We start from the raw sequence: 16769 nt of genomic DNA, 5'->3' as shown, positions 1-16769 counted from the left end.
ACGTGGCTTAAATTCAGCCTCTTCACTTTGACAACCCCAACAATTGTCTTCAGAAATCACCCAATCAGATGTGGATATGTTTAGGTTCTAAAACAAAATGGCAAAGGACAGGTTCAGACACAAATTGAGCTGAAAATCTGTGTTAAGACCAGAAAATTGATGTTCATAGACACTTTCAGACGGGCCAAATTGAGCTTCTCGCTGTTTAAAAAATGGACGAGACCTTCAGAGACCTTCCCCAAATGACATATGGTTGCAACTGCAGCGAAAAGTGGTTTTACAAAGTATTGATTTGGCGCGGCTGAATACAAATGAGAGCCACATTATTCAGTTTGCAGCGTTAAAGGAGAAAAATATAGGAATTTTGGTTCACAAGACGTTCTGTACTGATTACTGCAGCGTCAAAGGAGCTTTCATTGAGATTCAGTGCAGTTAATATGTCTCCTTTCTTTGCTGTGCCACAACCGGCTTGAGATGGAGCAATACAACCACGGCTTGGAAAGGTGGAAATTATTTGCTAAACCTCAAATTTAGATAAATAATGCAATTTTCTTTTTGGCTTCTGACAAAATTGAAACACTGACTAACTGTGTTTACTACACGTGTGTTGACACTGAGAGGTGAAATAACTACGATGCAGATTAAAGTGAACATTTTCACAGGTGCAGCCATTTACTGAGCCATGTGTAAAATTCTTCATGTCAGTGTTGGCCTGCAGTATCGCACTTTCAAGCATCCAAGAAATGGCTAGTAGCTTTATTTAACCGATAGAATATGTCAGCCATTGCATCTCAATGTCACACAGGGTCAAAAACCATAAGACTACTTCATCTTCAAAGCAACAACACTGTCAGAAGCCCACGTTTCTATATAAAACAGCGACAAAATTATTCGAATGATACGTTTGACTTTGATGAAACAAATGTTGAAGAATGTTTCGGGTTAAGATTTTGCGGCTGCTGAGAATTTGATTTTTCAACATACCTAACTACGCTAACTAGTGTTAGGTGTATAAATAGTTGGGATTTCGAGGAGGAAGCGCTACTGTTTTAGTCGAGATCACCTAACCCGAGACCAACTGAGACCAAGACTTTGAAAATGTGGTCAAGATATGTCTGGAGTACCACAGCATTAGACGGCAGATGTAGAAGCAGAGGATGTAATTGGTGGCAGGATGAGGAAAGACGTTTGGGCATCTGACAGTTACCACAGCATTAGACGGCAGATGTAGAAGCAGAGGATGTAATTGGTGGCAGGATGAGGAAAGACGTTTGGGCATCTGACAGTCAGTTAAAAAAGTAAACAGACAACTTTTTACCTCAAATGGACTAGATTACCACTACCCTAGAAACTCTCACATTGGTCACGTCTTCGCAACACTTTGAGGAAGAAGATGCACGTCCATATCCATTGTGATACATTTATACACCCCATATGCTGAAAAATTAAAAGATACGACTGGCAAACCCAAAACACGAACCCTAGCAAAGTCTGTTGAGTGACGGTAATGATTTCTTACGCATCGATGAGGCATCCTCTCAGTCCGATGACCTCTAGTCTCTGTTTGGACTGACGGTCAGATGCTCCAACTGTTGCCTGTAACACGACTCTGCTGGTGAAGCGGTCGCCTTCCAGAAGGGCCAACAATTGATGCCTATTTTGTTTTCTTTGTCGGAATTGACTGGCTACTAAAAAACAGAAAAATCTTCTGTGTCAAGTCAGTATTTGCCTATTATGTGCAGCTATAATGGTGAGCTCTGAGCGAAAGGATTTTTTCTGCGAAGGACGAACCGTCCGATAGGTATTCCTCCAGGACTTCCTTGTTTTCAGTTCCATCCATTAAACAAACTTGCCAACAACTTTTTTTCTTTTTTTTTTGGAAAAAACTACACATTGTTTTCCCTTTGCTTCACAATGTTTTGCTTCTTTGAAATCCAGGTGAAATACATTTCAAGTTTTGCTTGAGCATAACACAGCTTGTCTGTATTTCAAGGAGGATATGAGAACTTCAGCTACAGCCTCTGAGGAAACAACGAGTTGTCTGAGATCACCCAATCTCCTGTTATGCAGTGAGAGAAAATAATGACGTTCCGTCTGCAGGGAACACGTTTGAGAATATTTTCCTGTTCACAAAGTCCCCTCAGCTGGGAAGAAGTACCTGTATTAAAGGGCTGGCCCGCCCCCAGCTCCCCAACCGACTCCACCCACCGAGCCCAGACAAAAAGGCCCTTGCTCCGGCGTAACGAAGCGAGTTTGGCCCGCTCATTGCGTTTGTTAGCCCCAGTGAGACCCTGAATATAGAACAGCTATTCCATTTAATGAGGCAGAACTTCACGGCTGCCTCTCTAAAACTTTGTCAGCCGTCTGTTCTCTGGAAACAAAGGCAGATTTTTTTTTTATTCTTTGTTCTATGTTTTTTTTTTGTTTTTTTTTAAAGATTCATCTATTTCTTTTCCCAGCGACACACAAGCTGTTAAGATGAGTCGAGCGCGGGCTTTTCCCCTCTCTGTGACGCGAGACAAGCGTTGCAAACAAAGATGGCTGAGTGAAGAAATGGGACGCTTAGATGGGAGGAGCGCCGAAGAATAACGCCTCCGCAGGGAGAGCTTTGATGGCACGCGGGTTGTAGTTTTATGAAATAGCCTACATTTGGTTTTGTTCTGAGGGTTTGAGAAGGAACAGCGAGTGAGGACGTTTTCCCCTGCTTGTTAAATTCCACTGTACTCTTTGAAGACGCGCACACCCTCCACTAATTTGCCTATTTCTCATTTACTATGAGCAAAGATAATTGGGTGCTGCCTGCTGCGCGCGTTTGCATGCCTGCGAAGATCTCTGTTTATAAAGCTCTTTCATTTTTAGAGATTTGCTGACAGCAGTGGAGAAACAAAATGTGGAACACCAACATTATATATCCGTCATTTGCGCTCATTCTGTGGTCCAGCAAAAACCCAACACTTCACTTCAGCTGTTTGCAGCATCAGTGTGTCGAACCGACCCAGAAACAACCGAGAGTGTCCGCAGTGAGGGCAGACGTCCTCTAAGTTTGGCTCTCTTCAAGATGCAGGAAACGTTGATTTATTTATTTTTTTCCAAGCGCAGACGGGAAATGTTTATTTTGTTATATTTAGGGATGCGAAGCTGAGCATATTACTCTTAGAGGTGCTTATATCAATTTGTGCTGAGAGCTGGAATATTTATCTCCAATAACCAGGTCTGGACCTCGAAATTTATTGGATTTTTCAATTACAGAGCGTTGTTCCGTTCCCGAACCACAGAGAGCAGCTAATACCTAATATCTGTGCTGAGTGGAGAGAAAACATGCTCAGGATTTGAGCAAATGTTAGGAATTTAATCTGTTTCTCTACATTTCCTGTTTGTAAGAAAAAAGAAGAAGAAGTGCAGTGTAGGGAAAGGTAAGCAGAATGCTACGACGCATCCCCACTACCCAATGTTGCAGCTGGAATTTGGAAAACCAGTGGGATTTGCTAATTGGTTTTGCCCAATGACCAGACTAACTGTCATTAGCAGTACAAACCAGTAAAAATGTATTTCTGAGCATTTTAGGCATTCAAGCAGCGCAACAGTGCAGATCTGCAAAGTGCAAATACAGTTTATTACTGTGTAATAAACTGTATTTGTCTACTACTATGTTTTATATAAAAATGCAGCCATATTGGACTTTGAGGTCAGATTTATGGTGGGAATTTTGACCTGGAAATTCCAACCCAAGACTTTTCCCAACCTAGAACCTGTAAATACAAACTTCACACTGATTGTATTATAATCCCGGTGGTTTGGGGCTTTGGTGGTTTGCTTTATGCATATTTTAGAACTTGATGTTTCACAACGTGAACTTAATTTTCTTCACATTTGGACTTTAATGTGTTTTAAAATAAAGTATATCACATTGGTGTATTTGTTACACCGTTACATTGTACAGCAGCCATGCAGTACAACAGCAGGACACAGCTTCAGTCTAAAAAAAAACAAAAAAAAAAACAGGCCATCCGTTGATAAACACGGAAAAATACAATAAAGACAAACCATTTTTTGCATTGAACCACCTAATTAAGCATGAATTTTCCCTTGAGGTTTCCATCTACTCAAGGCAGTGTACATCAAATGCTGCTAACGTCTGACTGAAACTAACCTTTCCTTTTCCTGCTCCTTTGTATTTCTTTACATTAACTGTCAGACATGTTGTTCTGCAGGATTCTAAACATGCTGTAAAGCTGCACTATCTCTGAATGGTTTATAGTACCCAACATAAAAGCTAGGAAAGCATCCACACAGCAGAGAGTTGTCGAACAGTGCAGTGTACTGTGACTCCTGTACATGAGCCAACCTAACGAGCCCCCAAACTCCCCAGCAACAAACTCTTGAAATTCGTCAGCAGCCACTGAGTGCGTTTGTTTGAATGCTGCAATCACCGAGTTCAGTAAGGGCCAGCAATGCTCAAAGAGAGGGTTCCCTGTTTTCACTCTAACCATGGATAAACGATTGTTGGTTTTCTTTTTAGATTAACGTTTAAACATTGAGTTGGCCGCAGGATGTATTGTCACGAAAGACTTAAGGGCTTAATTGCAACGTTTCCGCAACTATCTTTTTATGTCACAGTGTTACGCTCTTCCAAACCCAAATCTCCAGAGTTCTCAGTCCTTCTTACTTCCCTTGTATCTAAAATACAAACGTTCCCATGGAATTTATGCCAGAGATTTCTACAATGATGTTGCAGTAGTTAAGTTTTGGGCTCTCCACATGCAGAGCTTGAGTTCTCTGGGTACTCACTGCTCAGCAACTTTCATGTTATGCTTATTGGCTTCGCTAAGCTACTCTAAGGTGTTTCTCTGTTCTTTCCAGTCCATCTCAGGGCAACATAGCGACACAGGACAAACGATGCACACACTCACTACCAATTAACGTAAAAACAGACTTACGCGGAACAGATCTGCACAAAGGTAAACTTCTACAACCGTGTTTGTGGTATCCCTCAGTGGGAAACAGAGTTCACATTGAAATGTTTTGCACGCGTCACCAAGCTGTCCCAATAATCACACTTCCACTTTTGTGTCCTTCGAAGGTGCGTTCCCACTGAAGGGTTCTGGTGGGTCCCGGTCTTTCGCCCTTTTTGCACCCTTGATCCACACTTCGGCTATAAGCCTGCGTCCAAGCAGACTTGGGCAAAGTCTATCACCCACAATTCATCACTGCATGTGATATTTTGAATTAAAAGGTAGAAACATGCCAATGTTCACCGAGCTAGTTCTGTCAAAAAAATAAAATAAATCAGTTTTCAAAAGTATTGAACAACAGTTTTTTTGTTTCGTTCTATAGTGTGAATGCTATCAAATTTTTCTCTGTATTCAACAAGTCATAACAAAACATATTTGAACAGCTAAATACCTCCTGCAGTGACTTTGGAAAGCAAAAATCCACACTGTACACCTACAATCGTACTGCCACTTTCTGAAACGACTGCTCCCGCCATTTTGGATGTCAAAGTTACAACGCAGAGGCGCAAGTCGATGATGTAACCTGTAGAGTCCCAATTCTCCAGTCTTTACACACTTGTAACCTGCACACCCGTTATGTGCACTTCCACTGAGCACACACTTCACAGAGGGCCGTAGGGTGTAGTGTGAGTATTGGGACAGGACCAGAGTCAGCGCAACCAGTCTAAATAAGGACGCGCAGTGTGTGCAGTGGCTTCTCTGGTGAAGAAAAAACAACAAAGTTTGTCCAGGTACCTCCTTATCCATGGGCAACTCCAGGCCTCGAGGGTCCATCTCCTGCAACTTTTAGATGTAGCTCTACTTCAACACACCTGAGTCAAATAATGAGGTCATTAGCAGGACTCTGGAGAACCTGACTGCACTTGGGAGGTGATTCAACTGTTGGATTCAGGTGTGTTGGACCAGGGAGACATCTAAGAGTTGCAGGACACGGGCCCTCGAGGACCAGGATTGCCCACCCCTGATTTAGACTGTAGAAAATGATGGAATGTGTCACGAGAGATGTAAGCAATCGGTACGCCCGACTATGAAATCCCCAACGTCACTGAGGGTGTGTGCGGAATTTGCACGGCTCGCAGTACGCCGGAGAACGTGAGACCACTTAAAAGTCTTTTTTTTTTTGTACTGTGGGAGGAAACTAGAGTACCCTCAGACTAATGCACACATAGCAACCTGGTGAACAGGCAAACTACATACAGAAAGACTCCAGGCTCAGACTCCAGGCTGCAGGGTGGCTCCCTACAAACCACCCTGCAGAACTGCTGTTAATTTGTCATTATTCAGTATCTTTACCAAACTTATCCAGACCTGGAAAACATGACAAACTAAAATCCAGACTGTTCCAGACTCCCTCTCATATTACCAGTCGGTCAAGGGAAAACATTTCTTATATCTTTAATTTAAATAAACCCGTCAGCATATAAGCACATGCTTATATTCTTGCAGTGAGCACGTTCTACGTAGATCTGGCTACACTGTCATGGCTTCACCCTCAGCAAACCTTGCTGCAACAGACACGCACGTAGCATTAAGTGATATCTACACCGTCATTTTTCATGCTACTAAAAGCAGAAACCCACGGCGTTTTAGCACAGCACATGAACAAGATAAACGATGGCCGTCCTCTGAGCAACAAACCTTTGTTCTTCCTCGCACTCTCTCCCACGGCAGAACTTTAGGTTACATAACGCACGCATAAACACTCTGCAAGCTGTCATTTAAGGGCGACTCCGACAAGCGGGATTCGCAGGCCGTCCACGTTCCGCACATAAACTACGATTCAAAGAGGGCTGACAACAATGAGGCAGGATTGCTTTGACAAAGCAGATCAGAGGGAAACCACATCTGCCGCTCTCTCCGAGAGACATGCCCACTCATTAACTGTCATGCAGGATAGTGGGAGTGTAGGGGGGGCTCACTTTAGTAAGTTCTCATTCTGAGGAGAGCGCGAGTGAACCTGCAGAACCCAAGGACCGTTTTGTCTTTCAGCAAACAGCCTACTGTTATGGAGCACATTGTCTTTGCAGCTTTGCCTCATTAGCCCTCTTCTGGCCTGCGTGAACAATCAAGCCTGGGCTGCTGAAATATTGATTAGAGTCATGCTGGACGAAAAAAAAATCAGTGCTGGCTGTGTGTTGGTCTTTTTAGTGCATTTGGACTAGTTGTTGTATATAGTTATCTGTCTTCTATGGGTGTTTACTCCTGAGGGAAAACAATGCCTACCCCCTTCAAAGTCTTGCAGAGAAGGACACACTTATCGCATAGAGCCGGCGCTTGCGTTTGCACCCCGCCGTCAGTATATGTTTGCGACGAGCGCCTGGGGCTTCACGCGTGGGCGTGCGCGGTGTCCCCTCTTATTTTTGTGCTGTTTTTTGTAGTGGCTATGAGGGGGGGGGGCTGCAGCGTTCAAAGAGAATTACATAGTGCTGCTCGTTCAGGGCAGGGTGACTCAGTGAACGGGGAGGGAGGTGTGAGGTGCAGGGTTTTGGGGGGTGAGTGCTCTGTGCTGCTCGGCGTGGAGCCGCACTGCTGAGTGCAGCACCAGCTGGACTTGTGTTACCTGTGCAATCCTCTTTAGTCCCATTAATATAGCTGTGTGCCACGCTCTAAATAGCACTGCGGGGACTTGAAACAGCAAGAAAAAGGTAGAGAGCTGCAGAGATGGAGGAAGGGAATGGGTGAGATGGGAGAGGAGTGGGGGAGGAGATAAGTGTGAGAAGCGGCAAAGTAAGCGAGAGTGGGCGTTCTGTTGCCTATCAAATAAGTAAGTTTAAGAAGCGTTTCCACCTCAGCTGCAAGTGCACACTGATTGTCTTATGTGACTCATAAAGTCTGTAAAGTAGGTCAGTGGGTTGTTGCTTAAAGTTAAAGAACTAATATGTGATTAAAGTTACTCCAGTGGAGTTTGTGTGTAATATATGAAACGTTTGAGAGTCTCACGCTGTTAAGAGCATTCTTCTTTCTTTCTTTTTTTTTTTGTCGCACCGCAGACATAATATTTGATCCTGGAGAATTTAATAGTTGAACCCTTTTATTGTCTCTGATTTCTCCCAGCTGCTGCAATGTTTAACACTTGAAGCAAGTCGAGAAAGAGAGCTAACGCCTGCAGAACGAGAAGCTTGATTTTATGTCCGGTCTGTTGGTTTGGGGACACTCTTTGGATCAATATCCCTTTGAAAGACCTAATGATGGCCCGAGGTTTCGGGCATCCATCGGGAAGGATAAAATGGCCGGCATTATCACAGATTCTCCTCTATACTTGCCTGGCCATCGCCTTCCTATGCAATTCCACTCCATTCTAATCTCCCTTCAGAACTGTGTTTGGGTTTTCTCCCATTCACTTGGATACCTATGGAGCAGACGGAGAAGTTGTGAACGACGATGTTGAATTTCTGAGCTGTTTTAGAATCGTAGTCTGCCTGTAGTTTTAGCAATGGCAGCGGAGGAAGTGGACGAAGCCGTTCAGTCCGTTTTGGTCAAATATTGAATTAACAGTGACAGCCATCTTGTTCAGGTCAGCACTTCTCTCTTCGCAGTGGAGGACGGTTGTTTTACAGCACAGGCAATTTCGGGTAAGCTTCATAGCGTTGAATTGGCGCATTACATACGTCACAGGAGCATATTAGCGATTGAGAACTAATTAAAACTTCAACTAAATTAAAACGTCTACACCTCCAGCAAGCAATCGTTTCTCAACAGCAGAGGGTCCACACTCTCTGTCCGAAGGGAGGCGAAGAACAAGGCTCTGGTTTTTACCAGGCTATGGCTATACTAACAATACGCAACAATGGGCATTGTTAAAGTGCAGTGAAATGGAGGAACCACATGTAGGTAGGGAGGTCAGACATGTATGATGCAGAGCAAAGCATTTAATAATAGAAGCAGAAGCTGACTGAAGGGAGTGCAGAATCAAAACCAAAACACACGGGGGGCAACAGGAATGTACAACAGCAGGATATTGCAATGAAGTGAAGAAACAGGGAGTGATGCATAAACAATGAGGACCGGCTAAGACATGGAGCAGTTTCAATGAATGATTGAAACACCTAAGACAAGATAGAAAGCTGTACAAACATAACACAAAACATCATCCAAAACAGCAAATGGCTCAACTACCAACCCACAAGGACACAAAGAAATTCAGGAAAGCGGCACAAACGGAACTAGACTACCGGTTTTAGAAAGATGTAATATACCTGTGTGCCTGCTCCAAATCTCAGTACGTCCTCGGAGTGGAGGACGCCAGCAGCTAGTCAGACATGTGCCTTGGGTTTTAGCTGAGCTTAGCAATTTTAAACAACTCGAACTGAAAATAGACACATTAGTTGGGGTGGAACGCTGAGTTGACAGATATTATCGGTCTATTATCTATCTTTTTCAGCTAGCAATTCCTGTGGTTTAATGTGAAGCTACAATGTTGGAGCCTGCTGGCCGTATCAGCCAGGACTTGTCGGTCCTCTAGCTCCACCGAAAACGGAGTAAAGTTTGATTTTGTGTCAGTTGAGCAGCAGCACTGATAATAGCGTGTTCCTGCGCTACCCAGGTCCTTTAGTTTTTCTGAAAGTTGTCCCGGCAGACTCGAGGTCGGTCGATCCGCCGAATCAGCTGATGAGTGAAATTGAGAGAGCTCAACCAAGATAACTCAACACAGAACCTTGGTCGCTACTTGGCTTAAAAACCAGGGCCCAAATGTAAGAATGGTATGCTGTAAAACTGTACACGGTTAAAATCTACTAAAATAATGTTCCATCCTTGCCCCTTTCAGCTTGAAGTTCTAGAATAAACACTCAAACCCAGCACGAAATACATAATTACTCCAAAATTCAATGACTTCCAGCAGAATAATAATTCCGACGTTTTAAATACATTCCTGGCTTCTAATAAAACTGAAGCTGTTCTTCGATCGACACCGGAGGATCGTAAAGAGTTGCTGCTTTTGTCTTAATTACTAATGCAACTGCTAACATTGGCAAGTCCAGGTGAATACGTTGTAGTAGGCCATTACCCTCCTACGCAATCCCGCTTGATTCTCATCTCCCTTGTCTGGGATTTCTCCCATTGACTTGGATTTTTCCGGTAGTAGCGGAAAAAAATCAGCGAACAGAAAGAGAGGTTTTAAACGATGTCGTCGGTTTTCTGCGCTGTTTTAGAATTAGGCCATGTTCACTTAACAGCCGCCTCATTCGACTCGGCACGTCTCTCGTCACAGTGGAGGATGGTTGTTCACAGCGCAGGCTGGTATTAAATACATCATGGGAAAACGTTAGTGATTGGATACAAATTAGAACGTCAGAGTCCGCCTCTCCAAAAAGCAGTCTTTTGAGTTCAGAGTGAGACAGTTGCTTATTCCAATGTGCTTTGAAACGCTCAAGGTTAAGGCCTGTTTTTAATAATCATACTCGTGCCCCGGAGTTGCGACTATTACCGCCTGCTTCTCCACATTCAGACAACTCACGCAGCTCCGCTGACCTTGTGCCGTCTTCTGTCTTCAATTTAATCCTTTACGTATAAATTTGAGTCAGAAAACAGTCCGGCCCAGCTCTGTGTTTGCACCGCAGCGTCTCCTGCTTCACGTCTGAATCGGAAGATTAAGGAGGCTGCGCTCCTTCCAGTCGGGATGGATGAAGGCTGTGCATGAAAAATTGATGCTACAAGGTCACGACATGATGCCGAGGGTCCTAAACAAGACACGACGCTCACACGTTTGTGACCGGTTGTCATTCTTTCTCAGCTGCTACATGCTTGTTTTACGTATATCATAACATGTCAGATCACGAATAGCCAAATCCAAGCAGCAATAAGTAGATTGTGGTACTTTAGCGCGGCCTGCCACTTCAAGAGTGCAATGACGTTTGTGAAATCATGTACAAATCAACATCAATGAAATATGTCAATATATGCAAAATAATATAAATGAAAATCACAAATATAATACAAAACTTAACATTTTTACTTCATGTAAAAGAATGCATAAAGGCCCTATTCTGTAATAAATTGATTAAATTAAAAGATAAAACTACAACAGAAAACTGTGTATCCATTACGTACCTACAAGACAGTGAGGGACACACTCAACCACCGGGTTTGGTACGCAGTCACAGTCCTGCGGCCCAACAAACACATTTTGGAGGGAAAACTTTAGACAAACTTTATAAAAGTAACAATTTAATTTTAACCAACCCCAAAGTTTTTTTTAAAACAAACACTTGCACAGTTAACATTATGTTTTTATGCAGCACAAAAGCTGTGAGAACTATTTTTAACGATATAAACATTAGCACGCATCTTACCAGCAGCGAAGTTAGACAGTTTCTGCCTGGCTGCTGCAGCTACGTCACAGAACCTTACTTTGTGCAACATTAATAATCGTCCTCCCAGAACAATATTTACATCAGGAACCAAAAATGAAAGCAGGCTAAAACAGAAATAGCCTGCCGCGGTGTAAAAGCGATAACAGACATGTCAATTCAACAAAATAGGAATAAAAATGTTTTGAGAAGGTTCATAAAATAAAAAATAAATCAATCAATCAATAAATAAAATTAACGTAGCTACAAAGGCGAGCTAAGTTGTTTCTACAGAAAATATATGAAGTGCTTCACTGTCAAACAAAAGGAGCCAAGGGCATTTCTTGATGAATAAGAAAAGCTTCTTTTTTTTAATTAGAACTATACAAAGAAATGGACATGTAAATGTTTTCTTTGCTGTGTTGCTCTGGCATCACACAAAATCTCAGTGAGTCTCTAACATTTAGACTGATTGAACATCTCTCCATTTTCTCACTTCGCTACCAAAAACTTTCATTTTTTTTATGTCGTTTTAAGCACTAAACTCACACAAATTAGTGTATAATTTTGAAGTGGATGAAAAATGATACATGGTTTTGCACAATTTTTACTTAAACGGAACACATTAAACAAAATTAACGTTTTGCTCGTTTCTGTACTTCTGCTTCTGAAAATAGTCCAAGGGCTTAAAAGAAGAAAAAAAAAACACCCAGCCAAACTAATGTTTTTTGATCTCTTGATAACAAGCTGTTACCTAGCCTGTTACCTAGCAACCCCAGCATCAAGCCACCGTCACCTAGAAACCCAAGCGGAGCTCCAGCATATCTGGTCAGTTGGTTTTACCGCTGTACAATGGCTGCTGGTGTTTTGTTGTTGACTGACTACTTGCTGCATTCTTGTTGTTTGCGCTGGAGGCTCTACTAATAATTTTCAAAGATGTACAGTTGTATATAACCATTTTCACGTGCGAGTTTAAACGTTGAGTTGGGTGCGGATGGCTTGCGTGGCCAGCAGCAGCTGATTTGGATTTAAAATGACAAGAGGCCCTAAAACGACTCAGTCTGAAACAAGCTCAGAATAGGGAAAACTAATCTTATTACTATCCATTATTTGTGCAAAAATAAAAAATGTAATAAGCACAAATCTATTCTAACCTGTTCAAGGAAGCTTAAGCGGTCACCTTTAAAATTTTGCAAACTCTGTGCCCTTCCAATATACTTTGTCCTGAAAACATACATTGAAATTTATGATTACAACATGACACATTTAAAAAGTTGAAAAGTCCAAACTTACAAGTTTACACACATTCCTGTACAGTAAGCTTTGACAGATGGATCGTCCCCGGCTGCATCACTGTTTACCGTCCTCCTATAGACAACATCACACACAGCTGCATGTCTAAGTGTTTATGGCCCACGCAGTAACAACACATAACTCCACATGAGTGACATCCAGACGTGTGCCACTCCCTTCCTCCGTGCCTTTCTCAGCTCATCCACCCCCCATCTGTTCATGTAAGGCGCAGCACAATCTGGCGTAGTGCAGCCATCAGGTGTGCAGCACACAAAGCCCCCGAGCTTTCCATTATGCTCACAGGCTACCTTGTAGTTCCTGCTTGTTTTAAAAAGAGGGAAATGAGGCATTTAGAGGAGTTTGCGTTTTAGAAAACCTCCTCAGAGTAAATGCAAGCCCCCCGAACCCCACCCCCACACCCTGCCCCCGTCCATAAAAAATAAAAAAAATTAAAAAATTCCCTCCTCACACACTGAAAAAAATTGCTGGGTTAAAACTAATCCAACCCTGGGATGAACCAGGGTCAAATTTGGACCGAGCCGACGCTGGGTTGTTTTAAATCAACAGGGTTGGGTTGGTGGTTTGACTCAGCATACTGGGTTACGACAACTATCCAAAGATCAAGTTAAATTGACCATTACATACTGGAGTATGTAAGTTTTATTTAAAATATTTTTTTTATAGATTTCTCAAAACTATTATTATGTGGTGACAGTATAATATGATAATCTGTTTAAAAATATCAGCTCCTCTGTCTTTCCCAGTACAAACTTCAGAAATGCACCACTCAGTCAGGAACAACCAATCAGAGCCAGGCGGAGGGTCTTAGCGCCTTTAATCACCCGTGTGTACTGGCTGCTCACACACTCCCCCTTTCTCTCTGTTACACCTGGTTCACCACAACAAAGCCTGCCATCAATGTTAAAACTATAGTTAGCATGGCCACAGATGACAGGGGATAAACTTGTTTTTTTTTTTTTTGTTTTTCTTTCCGGAATTGTAAATTTTTTTTCTCTGTCGTTTGCACATTTAGCAGATACCCGAGGGTGATTGACAGCCTCGGGTAGCTGGCTCTGAATGCATTTCTTCACACGGCAATAGCTAGATGTTTTTACAGGTTATCTGTCTCACGCTTTACTGTCACGGCATAGCGACAGTTTTAACAAATATGGGAGGAAAAATATGTTTTGTAAAAGTTACATACTGCAGCGTCACAGATAAAATGACCCAAAATTGGGCTGAAACTCACAACCCATCATAAGGGTTATTATTTTACCACTATTGGGGTTAAAAAAAAATTTGTTTAAATTTTAATTTGCCATATAAATACTGAAAGCTACTTTTATTCCCATGTGATACATGTACATATATCAGGCAGAACTTTTATAAGAAATTTACAAAACATAGGCTACAACTAATAAAAAGTTTTAAAAAGTGTGCGTGTTCGGTGGGCTGAAACAAGTGGCCAAAGTTTGCCCTGTGGAACTCCTTCATGCGAGGCTGATGTGTGGATCTTTACGGGACCCTCCACTCCTGCCAAAAAAAAAAAAGGAAAAAAAAAGAAAAAGCAAAGTGATGGAAGCAGCTCCCAGACAAAAGCGGCCCAAACTGAAAAGAGGAGAAAGGAGAGAATGAGACGGGGAGGCGGGTTGGAGCGCGAAAGCGGGGCCGGGACCGTGCGAGCCTTTAAATCATCATCGGAAAGTCATTAGAAAGCTGGCGGGGCCGGGCAGAGACGGCCGCACAGATTGCGCGCTCCCGAGCACAATACTGCTAATGAAGTGGAAGGGAAGAGGGGAGTGTCCGCCGACAGATTTCTTTGCTCTACTTACTCCTGCGGCCCTAAAGTTTCCCCACAATCTGTGTGCGGGGTGTAAAAGCTGTATTCATGAGGTGTTAACCGTTTTGTTTGTCGGGGCGAGGAATTTATTCAAAGTGTTGCGCCTATCGGCGACAGATGGGCTGGAAGGTGATGGACTGGAGCAGGAGTTAACTCTGGGAGAAGGAGAGGTGCAGGAAGCAGAGAAGGAATGTCGGGGCGTAAAACTGGACGTTATCAATCTGCTGTCGGCTTTTTGCGGTGCCAGCCCTGGCCTGCTGCTGCGCTCGGATCAGCCTCATTGCTGTTCACTGCCCGTCCACCGACCGACCGGATCTGAAACCTTTCCAAAGTGAAACTGTTTCACGTGGTTCTCCAGCCATATTTGTAGTGAAGATCGGCGTGTTTGTGCATCTTTAAAGTACATTTTCCAATTTCTAAGTGGAAACTATGGGAGTTTAGTAGTAGGAAAATTTACATTTTAGCATTTTCCCTCTTTCCACATTGGATTCAACGTCTCACAGTGCTCCATAATGACAATGTGAAAACAGTTTGCTCGTAAATTTAGTAAAAACCAACAACAACAACAAGCCGTCCAACCTCAAATGGCATCAACAACATGTATTATTATTAATACATGTGTTTACATTTTGCCAACCTAATTCTTTTGAATAGTATGTTCACCGACATTACGATGCCGATTTCCTCAATTTTAGAAGATCTATGATCGTATCTCATCTATCTCCACAAAGATCAAAAAATCAACTATTGCCCTCTTTTGCTCTGCCATGAGAAAGGTTTGACTGACAGGATGGTCCACCAGGTCATATCTGCATATTTGCAGTTAACAGTCCCCAATGTTGAAAACTCAGCAATTTTCTTCCTATATTTTACAAAATTTTGGACAAAAAAAAATCAGTATTGACCAAAATTGGAATCAAGGGTCAAGGTTTTTAAAGATCGGCCAGAAAACCACAATCAGTGCATCTCTGGAAGGAAGTAATATGAGTGTTTTGAAGTGGCTCATCCAAAGTCCTGACTAGAATCTTGTCCCCTCCCTGACTGAGTCCCTACCAGTTGGTGGTAAAGTTTTTGGATGAATCTGCGTGCTTCTAATCTCCTTTCATTTCCAAACAATGGAAACTACAATGCTGACAAAAATGTTGATGTAGTTATATCAAGACTTGTGTATTGACACAATTTAGTGCTGGAAGTCGAAACAAATTTTTTTTACTTCATCACTTGGTTTCTGATCTGCTTACTGCCCCTCATGGTGTTCTGTTCTGGCCCTTAAATGTGAACACAACATGATAACATCCTTGAAATTCTGTTATGGCATTTTGTTTCGGCTTTCAGACCCAAGATCATCAGTCGTCCCCATCTGACCAACCCTTTGAGAGTTTTCTGGATACATGTCGTCCGAAAGGAAATCCAGAGAAAGGCCAAACATGATAAGTTCGAGTTAAGATTGTTGACAGTTTTGTTTGTGTTTTAGTTTAAAAAACAAAACAAAACAAAACACCAAAAACATTTAAAATGAATCTTCCAGCCAGAAATCTTGAAGTTTTACACTCCCAGAATTCCCGTGAGAAGCCACCCTGTAATGTCAGGCTTACATTTACTTCTTAACGGCCACACAAAGGGGCCAAATTAACCCGCCGACCACTTTATCATGAATTCAATTTCGATAAGAGTTTGGGAATAATGCTGCCTGAATGGTCTCTGCATTCAGAAGTGGTGTCCTCACCATAAAGCCCTCTATATCACCGGGAGCAGCGGCACCAACTTTCTCAAGTGTTGCACTCCCGGAGCCGACGGGGCGCGTTCATTCCTAAAGATTTCCATCAGTACTGCAGAAGGGTGAGGCCATTATCCGGGCCAGCTCTGCGTTGAGAGCGGCTCTCCGCTGGAGAGGCGGTAATTGGATAATTACTGCTGGAAACCAATTAGAGCTCAGTGCTCGTGATGGCACGCGAGTTCGGCCAAAGGATCAGCAAGTGAGATTTGGGGTTGGTGCGTGTGGGGTTCTGTGAGGAGGTCACCAACTCTGATCGATTATCCTAAACAGACACCCCTCCTTCCCAAAGTCGCGCACACAGTCCTCCTTTCTCACCCTTCCTGCCCTCCTCCACCTCCTCCTCCCCACTTCCAAGCGCTTATCTGCTGGACACAAAAGCGACCAAATCGCCCATTTCCATGTGAAAGAGTTAAACCCCAACAAAAGACACGGATCGGCCGAGCAGCTTCAGACCCCCAAATACCCTCTGCGATCACTTGAGCAAATGGAGCCACAATGCGGAAGAATGGAAGAAAAGAAGAGGAGGTGGGGGGTTTGAGGGCGCTCTAAAGACATATTTA

This window comes from Gambusia affinis, linkage group LG12 (genome assembly GCF_019740435.1).
Source record: "Gambusia affinis linkage group LG12, SWU_Gaff_1.0, whole genome shotgun sequence".
NCBI lineage: Eukaryota > Metazoa > Chordata > Actinopteri > Cyprinodontiformes > Poeciliidae > Gambusia > Gambusia affinis.
Note: the sequence above shows the minus strand (reverse complement) of the source record.